At 45.5% G+C, this 17,346-nt stretch overlaps 1 protein-coding gene across 2 annotated transcripts in view; it reads left to right on the top strand.

The window, feature by feature from the left end:
- The window catches only part of BRINP1 (BMP/retinoic acid inducible neural specific 1), a 176,920-nt gene that overhangs the window by 50,894 nt on the left and 108,680 nt on the right, over positions 1-17,346 (top strand). The window lies entirely within an intron of this gene.

Genomic DNA, 17,346 nt, shown 5'->3' with positions numbered 1-17,346 from the left:
GAATGCCATTCATCCAAAAAGGACTTAGCCCCAAGTTTTTTTTCTCTTTGAAACCATCTGAGATTCTCCCCATTCCGGGCTTTCACCCTCTCTTTGATTCTTTCACAGCTCTCTACACTTATATCTCTTTCGTTTTAAACCGTCTGAAATTAGAGAGTGCCTTTTTGTGTTTCTTTCTTCCCTAACTAGGAACTCTTGGAAGGCAGGACTTCCATGCAATTCATTTTTGGATCCGATCCCTTGAGTGATTTTTTTTTTTTTTTTTTTTTTGCTACGGTGTGTCAAAAGCGCACAATACGTGTCGTGTACTTAAATGAGTTGGAAAATGCCAAAAGCTCTCTAGGGGTATAATCTTTGTCTCAAGGTCAAGGAAGAAGGGGCACACCCTAACCTTCCTGGGCCAGTGAGAACAGGAGAGCTGGGGAACGTGGTGGGGGAAAAGGATGCTGACTGCATCAGGGAAGGCTTGCATTCAGGGTGTAAGTCTTTTTTTTTTTTTTTTTGTATTTGGTATGAAAATAGACATGTCTCCCTTGCACATTTGGGGGCATTATGGATTAGGGATGTGAGATTCATGCAGCCTCTACCAGCTGTACCTGCCTGTGGCTTATGCTGAATATTCAAACCCTACTTTGGAAGTTGGCCCACTAGTGGCTGAGGTTCTGCAGCGGTTCCATCTATGAAAGAGTTCACACATGAGCCTTGAAGGGTGCTAAGCAATCAGAGAGTTACTGGGGAGAGGTGCTCTGAGCCTGATGGAAAGCAAGACACTAAGGAGCGTGGACATGGGGTGGGCAAGAAAAGGGGGAAGGAACACAAAGGTGAAAAATTAGGGGTATTTCCTCTTTAAAAAGAGAAGAATACCAGAATTTTAAAAACATAATTATTGGGGTGCCCGGGTGGCTTAGTTGGTCGAGCTGCCGACTTTGGCTCAGGTCATGATCTCACAGTTTGCAAGTTCGAGCCCTGCGTCGGGCTTTCTGCTGTCAGCGCAGAGCCTGCTTTGGATCGCCTGTATCCTTCTCTCTCAGTCTCTCTCTCTCTCTCTTTTTTTTTTTTTTTTAAATTTTTTTTTTCAACGTTTTTATTATTTATTTTTGGGACAGAGAGAGACAGAGCATGAACGGGGGAGGGGCAGAGAGAGAGGGAGACACAGAATCGGAAACAGGCTCCAGGCTCTGAGCCATCAGCCCAGAGCCTGACGCGGGGCTCAAACTCACGGACCGCGAAATCGTGACCTGGCTGAAGTCGGACGCTTAACCGACTGCGCCACCCAGGCGCCCCATCTCTCTCTCTCTTAAATAAAAAATAAATAAATAGATAGAAATGTAATTATTGATTCAGAAGCCCACTCCTGGGGAGAACTAGTCCTAAACTACCCAAGAACAATAGTTGTCTACCTAATTTCAGAGTTGGATCCTTAACGTAATTTCTGGCAGAATGCAGCCATTGCTATCTGCGAACACGCGTAAACCAAACATGGGTGCTTCCGTGATTACTCAGCAGAACGCGCCGGCATCTGAAATTCCTGGTGCTCGGAAAGATGGAGGCTGGAGATAAAGGATTGAGGGGAACCGAGCAAGTAGCCGAGATCTAGGAATGTTATCCTCTTTGTGTTTTGTCAGACGATAACTCCTTGGTTTCACATGTGGCTTTTGCTCCCACTTGAGCCTCCTGAAGCCACCTTCAAGTTGGATGACCGGGGTTCAAATTTCCGTTTTAAAGATCAGAAGGTGACTGACTTGAATAAAGTGAGGTAGCCGAGAAATGACGGAGTCTGGGGTGGAAACAAAGTCTGGTTATAAATCCATAACCACGCCAACGAATACGGCAGAACTAAAGGCATCCGTTCATTATTTACAAATGTTTCTTAGCGACTGCTGTATGCCTGGCCTGGTGCTAGACACAGGGGCTGTGTTGGCTTGAAGATGAGTAGTAATGATACAGTAGGAGGGCTATGCTTGAGTTTTAGACGGGAGCTATCCTGCATGTTAGATGATTAACATATGTTCGCGATTGCTGTTGAAATAACCTAGACTTCCGCGGATACCCTGAGTAGAACCGTAGACACAAACGTTCGACAGTGGCAGCCTTTAATTGAGCACTTAGGATGTGCCATGAAAAGAGGCCATTCAATTCTCACAGCATCCTCTGTCAGGTGAGCAGTGCCTTGGCATTTTGTTAGGTAGGAAGGCCAGGACTTGGGGAGGCGGAGTGCATTGACCCACTCGGTGGGACCCATGGACACATTCCTTGTGGTAAGGAACAGGAGCTGGGGTCCAAACACAGACCTGCCTGACCCCAAAGCCCTCCTTCCAGCCACTGTGCTGCACGGCTGCCCCTCCCCCAAGCCTGGTGCCCCAACGTCGAGTGTGTCAGAGTTCTGAAGGGACTCTTGCAAACATTTTTCCTCCCAACCGCTTTGTGAACCTTTGGGGTTGGTTTTTGAGATGCTAAGAAGTGAAAGTTGCTAGTGAGGTTGGGGGTCAGGACATCTGGATACTAACTCTAGCTTTCTGGGCATTGGTCTTGTGACATTAGTCAAGCTCCCTCCTCTCCTGGATCCTGCTTTCTTCATCTATCAAATGGTAGCCTTGAAATACATCAGTGGTTTTCAACCTGTGCTCTTGGAAATCTTGAGGATCGATTAAAGAAGTCAAAAAAGCCACTTTAGTGTGGGAAGATAGGCAAAGTGTGTGTGTGTGTGTGGGGGGGGGTGCTCAGGCAGGATCCCCCCCCCCCCCAGCTGTGCACAGTGCTTACACAAGAGAAGGTCTGACTCTGCTGTTTTCACGGTCTGATTTTACGTATCCTTTCCGTTGGATCCCACTGCTAAAGCAAAGTGTGCGGTCATCCAACAAGCTGATTTCTACCATGCTTTCTAGTTCGAAAATTAAGTATAAGATTTAACCAAGGTCACATGGTTAATTAAATGATGGAGTTCAACCCAGAAGTCAGGCCCCTGGTCATCTAGTTATTCCTTCCTTCCTCTATTTAATCTTCAAATAATTATTAAGTACCAGCAACAGGCCCAGCACTGTGTTTGGTGCAGATGATATAATGATGAGTACAATGAACATGGTCCCTGCTCTCATAGGAGAGACTGACATTGATTAAACACGCACACACACACACACAATAAGTGCTACAAAGGAAAAAAGAGCAGAGTAGGTATAACTGGGAGATCATTAATACTGTAAACATTGATCTGGAACCAGTTTCTTACATGCAAAGATTAGGTGGGGCTCCTATCATAATCTGCACGTGTACCCACATGCAGATAAGTACCCAGAGACATGGTGCCCATCCAGGCCAGGTTCAGACCAGAGCCAAAGCCAGCTAGGACATGCTCATCAGGATAATAGTCAATTGACACTTTGTCCTCATTGAGTGCTGCTTTGTGGAAACAGGAAACCAGTGATTTCCAATGTGCCTTCTTATGTGCTAATGTGAACATAGCGTATTAGACAATGGACATTTGCATCGTGAAAGAAAGGCTTTCTCCAGGAATGCACCATATTGTCTTATGCTAGAGAGCCAGCTTTATTGAGATGTCTAGTCTTCAAGCCTTGGCCAGTTCACCCCACCCTGAACCCATGGCGGGCCCCAGGATGATCTGGGAGCTTCAGAAAGAAAAAAAGTCTGAGAGGAGGTCTGCTGTCTGCACTTAAGTGGGGTAAGGCCATTTCTTTCTTTTCTTTCCTCATGCGTATGCACACAGAGGCTGGTTTCAGCTCATAGAATCATGGTGGGGAGTCCGTGCCAATGGCAAGGATGGGAACCTTTCCCATTAAATCCCAGCAGAGGTCTTCTCTCACATTGTTTCACAAGCCAAGCAATAATATGTGTACAGGCAGTGGTTTGGGTGCATGAGGCACATGCCCTGTCATGCGTAAGTCTCAGCTGACACACGGAGGGAAGGCTGGGCCATTTCCTGCCTGAACCTGCCAGCATTGTTGAACTTGAAGTCAGGGAACCTGGGTGCTGGCCCACCTCTCCTGCCTCCTTCGTGCGTGCTTTTGGCCAAATAATGGACCTTTTGGAGCTTGTTTCTTCATCTGTAAAACGAGACTGTTAGCGAAGGTGATCTTCAAGGTCCTTGCCTTTTCTGAAATTCCATGATTCCATGAAATAATGTCCCCTGAGGATTTAGCCTGGGGTAGTGGAGAAGAGTGGACTTGGAGTCTGGGGACTTTGTTTATTTTTGAGCCACTTTCTAGCTTTCTCGTCCTGGGCCGAGGCATTCGTGCGTATTCACTCATTCATACATCGGTTGCTGTAAAATTTAGCTCTGGTCATAATGCCATGAGCCGTGCTACGATTTAGTGACCCCGAAATGTCCAAGAGCACACCCTCACAAACACACACGCATGTGCACAACCTGTAGTGCCCGGCCCCTCCTCCACCAGACTTGGAGTTGAGGGTGGAAGGTAGAAGAAACATACAAGTCAATAAACAAACAGTTATTGTTCCATGGATAGGAATGGGTAAGGAATGGCTCAGATCCTCAATTTTCTCCTCTGTAGAAAGGGATAATGATGTCTGGCCTACCTAGTAGGTCAAATGAGGTAAAGTTTGTGTAGGAGTGCTTTATGAAATTTAAACGTTCTTCTATCTACAAATGTTTTTTTTTTTTTTTTTTTCATTAAGGCTCTAAGTCATCATTCTAAAAAGAAATCATTGATTTTCACTTTCTGCTAAGCCCATACATATATTAGTCATTAAATACTTACAGCCCTTCTGGGAGGGAAATACTATTATTGTCCATATTATGAATGAGAATACTAAGGCACCAAGAGGGTAAGCAAATTGTCCAGGGTCACACATCTGGAAAGCGGCACAGCTGGGAGTCAGAAGCGGGCCTCTGAGACCCCACAAGAGCCCTTACCTTATGCTGTCATGACTCTCTCTGGTTTTTAGTTACCTGGTTCGCCATCAAATACTGAGAAAGTCCTTTTGCCAGTGGGCAAATTGCAACCTCTTTGAGGCTCAGTTTTCTCATTTGTAAGAAGGAGCTAATATTAAATGCCTTGTGTGCTTGTGGTAAGAAGTCACTTTGATATCAAACGCGTAGAGCTTGGGGCGCCTGGGTGGCTCGGTCGGTTAAGCGTCCGACTTCGGCTCAGGTCATGATCTCACGGTCCGTGAGTTCGAGCCCCGCGTCGGGCTCTGGGCTGACAGCTCAGAGCCTGGAACCTGTTTCAGATTCTGTGTCTCCCTCTCTCTCTGCCCCTCCCCTGTTCATGCTCTGTCTCTCTCTGTCTCAAAAATAAATAAACGTTAAAAAAAAAAAACATGTAGAGCTTGAAATTTTGCAGGACCTGTATAAATTCGACTTGACCCCTTTACCTCAGAGGGCCGACTGCATTGCTAAAAATTACTTATTTTGTTCTCGAGACGATTTAGAAGTCAGTCTGGTCTGAAAAACTCCATTTGGTCCAAAGATGTTTCCTGCCTTTTTGGATTTTATTTTCTGTTTATTTTTTTTCCTGGCTTTGCAATCATCAGTAATGGGAAAATGTAGTGATTATTTCGGGGGCGTACTTAATAGAAAAATTATAGAACCCTTTGTACACTTGGTTCTGGAGAGTCAGGGCGGAGGGGAGATACTGACAATGGCAGGCACTATGCCACAAGAGGTGCTTTCAGATTGAGTGGTTTTCCCTGCAGGTTGCTGAGCAAGTGATTTGTGGCTTATGGTGCACCTTCCTTTGAGCCCAAAATAAGTACCTAAAAGTTGAATGTAAATCGAATCCTGGGAAACCAAGTCTGATTGCCTAACTGTCTTGCATAGTTATTTCAGACTTCCATGAATCTCAGTTCTAATCTGATATCCTAATGGTTCCCTGACGTATTTCACAAAAATATCTATAGTAGGTTTTGCGGTAAAGCTACTTGGCTGAATGAATGGGGCTGGGGCTAGGTGGACAGTCTCCCTCAGATGAATGAGATGCGGTCCTTATCCAGAAATCATTCAAGAGTATCTGTTGGGTACCTAGGTATGCCAGATGCTGTGCACTGGGGAACCAATAAAGTACAAGGTAGGGTGGTCCCTGCCTTCTAGGAGCTTACAGACGAGCGGTAGCGAGGGAGAGGTCTGCCACTGCACCACTCAGGATGCTTGTGGCTGAACTTGAAAGGAAACCAGCAGCCTCTGGATTCCAGACAGGATCTTAGTATCCCATGGTGCCAGTGTTAGATTTCTATTAGCATAGGGAAATTGAGTCTAAATCAGCATTTCTTAAAGTAGATTATATAGAACTCCAGCTCAATGCGATGTTAAAAGGTGTTTTTTGGAACGGCAACAAAAAAGATCCCACAGTCAAATAAATGATAACAATGATGGCAAGTTCATTGCTAGCATTGAAAGCTTACCAAGGGTCCAGTATGAACACACTGACTATAAATTATTCCGACTGATTGATCCTTCCAGTCATTCTGTGCACTAGGTATTGTCATCATCTCTGTTTACATAACTTCTCCAAGGAAAGAGAGCTAATTTCTGGGAGAGTAGGATATGTCACAGGTAAGCAGATTCCAGAGCCTGTGTGTTTAACCGTTGTTAACCATTGCTTCCCAAATTTGATCAAATCTCTTTGACCTTGCAAGCTCTTATTCTCAGAGGTATTGGAATTCTAACAGCAAGTTTAAGGAGTTGCTGGTTCTACCTGGCTTTGAGTCTTCCCCTTTTGGACACCAGCCCGGGTCAAAGCTCTTTTTTTTTTTTTTTTTTTTTTTAATGTTTATTTCTTTTTTTGAGACAGAAAGAGAGCATGAGGTGGGGTGGGGCAAGAGAGAGAAAGAGAGACTGAGGACCTGAAGTGGGCTCTGTGCTGACAGCAGAGAGCGCAGCGTGGGGCTCAAACTCGCAAACCAAACCGCGAGATCGTGACCTGAGTCTAAGTCTGATGCTTAGCCACCCAGGCTAAGACACCCGCCTGTGTCATAGCTCTTAAAGGGACACCTCTTCAACTTGGAGAGCTAGCACTTGGCCAAGGAAGTGGGACAGTGATTGCCAGTCGGGGGTGATTTTGCTCTCTAAAGGGACATTTGGAAATATCTGGGGGCATTTTTGGTTGCCACAGTTGGTTATGCAAATGGGTGGTACCAGCATTTAGAGGTCAGGGATCAGGGACACTGCTAAACATCTGATAATGTACAAATAGCCCTCTGCAGCAAAGAATGATCTGACACGTAATGTCAGTAGTGTCGAGGTTGAGAAATTCTGCTCTGGAGCAAGTATTTTTGGAACAAAAGGAAAAGGGCTGGTGAGAAGGATATTGGAATAAATAGTCTTAGAATTTGGTCTTCATGAGTTTGAGTTGGACTGGTTGCAATATAGACATCAGTGTAATGGCCACGTTCCCAAAGAGTCTGGCTGCAGGACCAAAGGGGAAGTGATTTTGCATGTTTCAAGACATGGCCTCAGACCAGAGTGCAAGTTAATGCATTTAGGAAGGTGAATCAATTTTTGCTTCCTGCTGCAGAGAGGCAGTATTTAAGGCAAACCAGTTCTCTCCTCCAGAAACAAACAAACAAACAAACAAACAAACAAAAAACAATCTCCATTCTTTCAGAAGGCCTGGGAGATCTGGTGGGTTTCTCCTCTGACTACAGAATTCCTTAGGAAGTAAGATGTTTACGCTCTGTTGCTAGGTTCAGATATACATGGCCTGAGTTATTAAAAACCAGTTTGGACCAAGTGGGTTAACAGATACTTTTTATCCCTTTAAGAGCATGCCCAGTAGGTATGAAAGAAGATGAGAGTGGGACAGTGTCCCCTGTTGATAGTTATCAACTGTAGCCACTTAAAGAGTGGTGTCACTGGTGAGAACCATTACCCTATACCTTCCCCCTACATTGTCCCTCATTTAATCCAAATTTCTGATCAACTTCTCCCTGAATAGAGAGGGTTGGGGAAGGATACACAGCAAACATCCCCCGGGCCACTTGGAGTCGATTCAAAGATAATCTTTTGTGTTGATTATTTAAAATTGATCTTCCACTTCCAAGAATGATAGCTTTATTGCTACCAAATTGGTACCTTTGCTATCCTTTACCTTTTTGCTGCCTTGTCATTACTGAGCTGACTTCGTGAGCTGCAAACTTGAGTTTGCTTCGATCTTGGCCAAGCGATGACCCCGCTTTAGTGAGAATCAATGACCGAAAATGGACAGGCTTGTGCACCTCCCTCACACGGAGCTGCCGACACCAAACATGGCCACTGTTATGACCTGAGGAATTTGGAAGGGAAGAGAGACAAGGCCTTGCAGCTTCAGACTCCATGCTCCAAACCTTGGCCAAGGAAGCAGGAACTGGATCCGTGATCTGGAGCACCCAGCAGCTTTGTCATTCCTTTGAAAAATGTTTACTGATCTCCAAACTCCTACCAGCGGGGGGCGCTGCACTGTTCCCTTGGGGTTAAGAAGGGGAAACTTTGATCCCTGCCCTCAAGGAATTCATTATATCTTGGGGAAAATTGACTGAAAGACAAATGAGCACAGTGCATGTGCTAAGTTCCCTGGCTGAGCAATGCCCTTGGTGCTGTGTTTGGGGGGGGGGGGGGGGGGAGGGGCCTCCCCTAGCATTGGGGTTGTGACGGTGGGGAAGTGTGGGCTGAAAAGACAAGTCTAAGAAGGCATCCTAGAGGAACGGGCATCAGTGTTCAAAGACGATTGGGAATTTGTGAGAAGGCTGTCGAAAGAAAAGCAGCCCAGGCAGATGGAGGAGAGTCTGCAAAGATAAGAGGTAGGAGAAAGCCTAGATCTATAGGTGTGTGTGTGTGTGTGTGTGTGTGTGTGGCAGCAACTTAGGGCATAAGGCTGAACAGCAGCTTGGAGGCAACAGTGAAAGAGATTTGGAATGGCAAATTGATTTCAACCAAACTCTAGCTAATTGTCAGAATATTACTGGACACCTATTTAGAGCAATGCTTTTTCTTTCTGTTGGTTTTACATTTCTTAACCCTGACTCATCTTCATTTTCTTTTCATATTGACACTCAATAAACAGATATAGACGCAGTACAGACAGAGCTAAAGATGTATGATTGAAATGAAAATTCACGAAAAAAAATACTTAACCTTAGTACATGTGATATATTTTGGTATTTACTGTTTTTTTCCATTCTGCCTATTCCTTTCTGATTCATTTATTTTTTTCAATTCTTTTTAATGTCTATTTATTTTTGAGGGACAGAGAGAGACAGAGCATGAGCAGGGGAGGGGCAGAGAGAGGGGAGACCCAGAATCTGAAGCAGGCTCCGGGCTCTGAGCTGTCAGCACAGAGCTTGATGCGGGGCTTGAACTCATGAGCCGTGAGATCATGACCTGAGCCGAAGTCGGACCTCAACTCACTGAGCCACCCAGGCGGCCCTATTTTTTTTTTTTTTTTAATGTTGCTACCTACCAACTAAAGTGATTTCAACCTCCACCGGTGGAGTGGGCCTTACAGTCTGAAGACACTGACTTTGAGTCTATGCTGTGGTCAGTTGGGGCTCAGAGGACAGTTGTGCCGGGTTTGATTCTCAGAGTTTGCCATGGGCTCAGGTTAGAACCTGTGCCTTTCCTGATGTGGGCAACAGAATGATGAAGTGTTTGGAACATGGGGTGGACGTGGTCTGATAATGCATTTAGAAATACCGCGCTGGCTGCAGCGTGCCGACTGAGTGGAAGGGAGTAAGAGAGAAGGGTTCAGAAGCTGTGGCAATAATTCAAGGGAGAGGAAGGGAGCACCGAAGCCAAGACGGAGGCAGTAAAGATAGAGTTCATTAACTCCCAAGTACGACTCAGTGCCTACCCGTCAGGCAGTCCTCTTCCCGGGCTACAACCAGACTTACCTGCCCCAATTCCATTCTTGGCACCCTTTGGCAGGATGCATTTTTTTATGTACAATTCAACAGCTGCTGGATACTTTTGTATCCCTTATGAAAGGAATCAGAATGCCCAGGCTTCTGCCTCCAGGCAGTTTCTTTATCTCTCAAGGCCTTCCTTCTGGGCATAAGAATTACTGAGTCTCATTAGCAGTGGATTCCCAGACTGACTTGGAGGAAGGCTTTGCAGCCCAGCCTTTATCTGTACCTGGCTTGTCTCTGCAAACCTCGGTGGAAACTTCCAGCCCCAAGTCAGTCTCTAAGCCTATGTGAACTTAAACCAGTCGCTATACTTGAGCGACGGGAAGGAAATCTTTGGATTCAAGCCGATTTTGGTTTGAATCCTGGCTCTGTCGTTTCCCACCTATGAGATCCGGGGTATGTTGCCAAAACTTTCTGACCTCAACTTGTCTATCTGTAACATGGGGAGACATTCCATAATTGTTGTAAAGATTTGAGAAGATCACAAAGGATCACATTTAGCACAGAACAGGTGCTTGAGGACGGGTAGTTAAAATAAATATCCGAAGCACCATTCCCTGGAAATTCAGCAACAGGGACTCCGAGAAGGTTTGCAGGAGACCGCCGACAGCAGGAGGGGTCTGGGCGCTGCGTGGAAGAGGTGTCCTAGGATGACAACACTGGCTCCATTCTGAGACCAAGAGGGCACTTGTTAGGAAGCAGATAAAAAGGAACAGAAAGAGGAAGATGTCTGATGCCCTGAAGCACGTGTGGCAGGGATCCAGAGGCCTACATACTGACAAGGTACCCTTACGCTAGCAGCAGGCGTTGATTCATGTAAACAGCACACATCCCATGATTTGCAAACGTCTCATTTATTAATCAGCCCAGGTGATGGGGAGCAGTCTGCGATACCTCATCTTCCAGTGCCCGCTGCACGGTGTCCACCGGGTTATCTTTGATGTGTCATGCTCAGGAGACGTTGATCCCCGAGGGATGGCTTTTCGCCCAGGCACCTTCCGGCCACCAGCCGCATTTCAGAACGGGGTGTGGTTATCCAGAGAAGGTCAGCAAGGTGCAGCCTCCATCCCTGAGCACTTGTGACATCCTGTCTGTGACTCTAGCGTGACATCCAGTCTTACATCTCATTTATGAGGGGAGGTGTGGCCTGTGTGGGCAAGAAGGAATGGAATACAAATGATATGGGTCTCTGCACTGCCGAATGGTTTGGGATTGTACTATTTGGGAAGGAATTGCTCACCTGTGCATTAATTCAACCTATATTGGCTGAGTCTCTGTGTTGTGCAAAAACTGTAGGAACGTCTGATGCCAACGAAGCAGTAACTAATCCACACCCCGAGGAGCACCGTAGGGGAGCTGGTGAGAGATAGACAGTAAGGAGTCACACTGCTCCCTCCTCTAGGGGTGCTGGGGAAGAAGAAGAATATTGAGTGGTATTGCGAAGAAGGGGCACTCCTGGTGGTCTTGCAAGATTAAGGAAGGATTTCAAAAAGAGGATTTTTATTCTTTTTTTAACTTGAGATCTGGACAGTAGAGTTAGACATAAGAAGGTAGTGTGTGTGTGTGTGTGTGTGTGTGTGTGTGTGTGTTGAGGTCATGTCCAGAAAGGGACAGACTTATCCTGGGATCTGCAGTAACTCACTGTGAGTGACAGGCAGAGAAAATGTTAGCATGCACGCCAGAGAAGTGAGCTGGGGACTGGGTCATGGAGCCCTATGTATGTTACATAAAAGACATTGAACTTTATCCTAACATGGTGCTTTCCACACTTTCTCATTTCAGGATGTTCTGAGTGATTTTGTTATGGTTCCTGTAGGAACCAGGGAAATACTAATTCTGTTTATTGAGTGGTTAGATTCAAACAACTTAATGAAGTATTTATGTCCCCAAAAGTTTAGTGGCCATTTGAAAAATGATGTGTGCAAATCTAAAGAAAAAGCTCTATTTTAATTTTATTCTTTTTTTAAAATTTTTTTTTTTAACGTTTATTTTTGAGAGAAAGAGACAGAGCATGAGCGGGGGAGGGGCAGAGAGAGAGTGGGAGACACAGAATCCGAAGCAGGCTCCAGGCTCTGAGCTGTCAGCACAGATGCGGGGCTCGAACTCACAGACCGCGAGATCATGACCTGAGCTGAGGTCAGACGCTCAACCGACGGAGCCACCCAGGCACTCCTAATTTTATTCTTAAATAACCACAGCTTCAGGGCTCCTGGGTGGCTCTGTCGGTTGAGCGTCTGACTTCGGCTCAGGTCATGATCTCACGGTCCGTGAGTTCGAGCCCCGCGTCGGGCTCTGTGCCGACAGCTCAGAGCCTGGAGCCTATTTCGGATTCTGTGTCTCCCTCCCTCTCTGCCCCTCCCCCGCTCATGCTCTGTCTCTCTCTGTCTCAAAAATAAACAAACATTAAAAAGAAAATAATAACCACAGCTTCTCCTACATATGCTTTGCAATCGGATACTGCCCCCCTCATTTCCTATTCCTCATTAATTTTTCTGCGGTACTTTGTAGTTGTATCAACTGCTAAAAATCCACCTTAATGAAGATAGACCATATGAAAGAAAGGTTTGTATGTGTTTATACAACATATGTTTTAATGTTGAAACTGTATACTATTTCAGGTTAGTAATTTTGCGGATGCCCAATAAATGGCAAATACCCCTCCCTTCTCTCGAACATTTATAACATCCTCTGTGTCCCCATGAGTTTTCTCTGTAGCATCTCAGCTCACAATTCAGGAATCATGTCCTGAGGACAATGGGGAGCTCTTTAGAGGATTTTGCCCAGATGGAGAGAGAGCATGTCACATTGTCACCATTGGAAGGTGACTGCTGCTAAAATGGGGAGAAATAGACTGATGGGGGAAAGTTGGGAAAGGGTGCAAAATGTGTAACGGGGAACAGGAAGGCTATGGTAGTGACCCAGGTAAGAGAGGAAGGTGTCTTGGACTAAAGTAGCATCAGTGGGGATTTGAGATACATGTATTTTTTAATTTTTATTTTGAAACGGGCAAGAAGTTGCAAAGACAGTAAAAGGGAGTCTCATGTACTTTTTCCCCAGTTTCCCCCAATGGTTACATCTAATATAACTATAATATCATATCATATCATATCATATATCAAAACCAAGAGATTGATATTGGTACAATGGATGGGTATCATTCTGCGTCATTTTATCACACGTGTAGATTCAGGTAACCATCGCCACCATCAAAACGCCATCACCACGAAGATCTCGTGCGCTATCCCTTTATTTTATTTTATTTTTTTCAACGTTTATTTATTTTTGGGACAGAGAGAGACAGAGCATGAACGGGGGAGGGGCAGAGAGAGAGGGAGACACAGAATCGGAAACAGGCTCCAGGCTCTGAGCCATCAGCCCAGAGCCCGACGCGGGGCTCGAACTCACGGACCGCGAGATCGTGACCTGGCTGAAGTCGGATGCTTAACCGACTGCGCCACCCAGGCGCCCCGCGCTATCCCTTTATTATCACACCTCTCCCTCCTCCCCTGCCATCGTTAACCCTTGACCCTCACTGATTTGTTCTCCACCTCTATGAGTCCCTTATTTCAAGAAATGTCATACAAATGAAATCATAACTTGAGGTACGTTAAGGTGATGGAAGTATCAGTATTGGAATGTGAAGGTTGCAAAAGACTTGGCAAGATCACACCTGAAGGGGCAAATCACTGGATCTGGGTCAAACAGGAAAAAGAGATGGGGAGCATTTTTCATAGGGTCAGTTGTGTGGGTGGTGGTGCTTTTCATCAAGATAAGCAACCCTGTAAGGCAAAGAGACTCTGGGGTTTTGTGTGATTGAAGATGACGAGTCAGCTTTGCAACTGGTAAATTTAAACTAGCCATGACATCCAAATGGAGACTTAGCAAGCAGTTGTATAAATGGCTCTGGCCCTTCGATAAAAAATATATGGTATTCGGAATCATCAGGTTACCGATAGCGATTGTTAGATGTCCCTTAAGGATGTGTTCACTCAGAGGAGCCTGCTTAGCATGTGCACAGAAAAACACTGAGTGGCTGAGGACTGGCCGATGGTGGAGGAGGGAAGTCAGGGACATCTGGTATCACGGAAGCTACAATAAATGAATGTTTTAAGAAGGACGATGTGGGTAATCAGGGGCCATGGTTTCTGATAGAGAACATCAAGTGAGAACTGAAAATAGCCTTTTGTGCTTAAAATCTTGACCTTGGCAAGAGATGTTTAAATATAATGTTGGGGACAGGAGCCAGATTGCAGTGGTTGAGAAGTAAGTGAGAAACAAGGAAGTAGACTTTTTTTTTTTTTTTTTTTTGAATCATAACTAAGAAAGAGAGCAGAGAGGTTTTTGTTGTTCTTTGGTTTCTAAGGGAGGAGACCATTCAGAAAGGGAGGTTCTGAGTGGAGTTATTTGTGATGAAGCGTTTCCTGAAGAGGCAGGGAGGGAGGTAAAGCATCCATGGAGGTAAAAGGAGGGACAGCTTTCAGCTGAAATAGGAAGAAAGAAAGGAAAGAGAGTGTGTGGGTGCAAATCTATTGATTTTATTCAGGATTTGAAAGGACTTCCCACGGCCTCTGTTCTCTTTGTGAAGTAGAAATCCAATGTGAAACCAATTGCTGAGGAAGGGGGACTTGGGGAGTGCCAAAAAGAGTTTGGAGTGTTTTGAAGTCATTGGTCTGTAGAAAGGTAGAAGGACCTGATTAAGGAAATATACAAAGATCGCCAGGAAGCATTGAGGGCTCTGATAATGTTGATAACCATCAACTGATAAGGGCTCTAGTCTGTGCAGCTGGGCTATCGTTCTCCAAAAGAACTGAACTTTTGAGGTAAGAGCATGCATGGTGGACGGAGGTTCAAATGGGGTGGGGGTTTGCCAAGTAGACAAGATGGAAGAGTAATTGTGTAGGGGTTGAAAGTATTGGTGAAAAGTAAACAGATGGATCATTGGAATTAAGTCGATCTAGAAAGAAGTGAAGACATTAGATCGTGGGTAGAGGGAAAGGAGATCGTCACGGGCCCGGAGGTCTTAAAGAGGTAGGGAGCGGGTGTTGTGACGGACAAGTCCGAGAATGGAATCTTTTGATACGATATGTCAGAGTCAAGGGACTTTGGGAGATGACACATTCTAGGAGTAACCATGGCAGGAAGTAGGGGCTGGAAGAGGGAGGAAATGGAGATCATTGGAGTGGAATAGGTCAAGGGGCCGAGAGGCTGAGGGTATTGGATTCTAGTCCTATGGGATGAAGGGAGAACTTGGGGGTGAAGACACAGTGTGAAAATCACGTGCTCAGGTGTTTATTTAACATGAGAGCGCTCTTTGGAGGCTGGTTATTGAACACAAAAAGGAAGAAATGAAGGAAGAGAATGGGGTAGATAACTCCATCTACGACAGAAGATTTGCATTTGAGTCTTTTTTCTTTCTCCATTAGATCTTTGAATAACGATCTATTCTCCCTGAGCCTCAATTTTTCTTCTCCTTAAAGAGGAACTTAAAATCTGTACCTCCCCCCACAGAGCTGTAGAATGTGATGCTCAAGAGAGAAAGTGGAAGTGGGGGGCCCGGGTGGCTCAGTTGGTTAAGTGTCCAACTTCGGCTCAGGTCACGATCTTGGCAGTTTGTGAGTTTGAGCCTTGCATCGGGCTCTGTGCTGACAGCTCAGAGCCTGGAGCCTTCTTTGGATTCTGTCTCTCTCTCTCCCTCTCTCTGCCTCTCGCCTGCTCACACTCTGTCTCTCTCACATGCAAAAATAAATAAACATTAAAAAGAGAGAGAGAGAAAGAGAAATTGGAAGTAAATGTGCTTGGTAACCCCTGCACCTTCGTGTAGATATGGACCCTATTGTTCCTGTCTACTGGCCCCCGAGGACTGGCTTTGGATTCCTTCCACAGCACTGATGGAAGATAGTGCGTTGGTACCTAATAATTGCATTTGAATGGCCTGATTTCAGAATATCATTTTAGGATAACAAAATGAATGACAGCTGTAATATCAGAGACGAACCGTTGGATGTCCTATCTTTTAGATGTCCAGAATAAATGTGCGAGAACAGTTGACCCAGACAAATTGACCGATGAAGGGTAACTTGTGCTTCAACATAATGAGTTCAATATTCTTTTGATTTACAAAAAGGCGCTGGGGCACCCAAGCCTGGGATGCTTGTCAGCAAAAGGGAAATTTAGATAGTATTGCACTTACTATAGACAACACAGAGTTTTAACTCTGTAACAGCTTCAGCTCAAGCTGCATTTACGCCATCATCATCATTATTATTAAGAAGGAGAGGGAAGTGGCTGTTAGAGATGAAGGGCTTCCGAAGGGAGAATGTTCAGGAAGCAGAATCCCCTCACCCTTGGTGTTGAGCAGAAATGAATAGGCTGTTGGGGGAAATTCCATAATAGAATCCAGTTGAAATTCGTTCCGGAGCCAAGAACAACATTGAAAAATAAAAGCACTTACAGAATGGAATGAAGAAACCAGTTTGACGTGATCCTGAATATATTAATAACTACATTGCCTAGTAATGTTAAATGGTCAAGTTAAATCATTTGATCCTCCTAACAATCCTGGGCGACAGCTTCTACCTCTAGCCCCACTTTACAGATGAGGAAATAGAGGTTCACAGAAGTATTCTGCCCGAGGTCACACAGCTGGGAGGTAGCATGACTGTGATTCAGACCCAGGCAGTCTGGGTCCACAGTCTGTGCTTGTGACCGTGGGCTGTGCAGAGTGCTGGGGAGGGAGAGCAGCCATGGGAACCAAGGAGCTTGTGCCCTGCCCCATCCTCGATACTGAATCATCTTATGACCTAGGGAACTTTCCTTTTCTAATGCTCTGCAGTTCTCACTTCCCCTCCTCCTTTTTTCTTTCCACTATTCTTCCTGTTCCTTTTCTTCCTGTTCAAATACACCTTCGGTATGTAATGCTCTAAAGTTCACAGGACACGTTCCCGTCTGAGATAGGTACCGCTGTCCCCCGTTTTGAAGATGAGGTAGCCAAAGGTTTGGGGGGCTAAATGGTTGGTCTGGGATGACATGTCTGGAAGGGGTAAAACATTGACTTGTATCCAAGCCTTCTGGCACATCTTTCAGTGCTCATTGTAACTGCCCCACAGCTACCTTTTCGTTTGATGAGCGCTTCTTTTCGCTGGTACTCAGTTTAGACGCATCCTTGGTGCTGATCGCAGTACTTTTTGAGAGAGAATGGCAAGAGTTTTGCGAACAGGGAGTACTTTACTTTGTACCTGCATAAGGATTCCAGAGGTGCTATTTGAAAGAAGGAAAACTGAGACAAATGCAGTTCTTACATGGTGTGGTTCCACGGGTCCCTTGGCTTTATCTCACTTGCTCTTTACCTCAGAAAACCGACTCTCATCGGGGTGCCTGGGTGGCTCCGTCGGTTGAGCGTCTGACTTCGGCTCAGGTCATGATCTCGCGGTCCGTGAGTTCGAGCCCCACGTCGGGCTCTGTGCCGACAGCTCAGAGCCTGGAGCCTGTTTCGGA

The sequence above is a fragment of the Leopardus geoffroyi genome, chromosome D4, assembly GCF_018350155.1.
Source record: "Leopardus geoffroyi isolate Oge1 chromosome D4, O.geoffroyi_Oge1_pat1.0, whole genome shotgun sequence".
NCBI lineage: Eukaryota > Metazoa > Chordata > Mammalia > Carnivora > Felidae > Leopardus > Leopardus geoffroyi.
The sequence above is the reverse complement of the archived record's forward strand: the minus strand, read 5'-3'. Positions and strand labels throughout refer to the sequence as shown.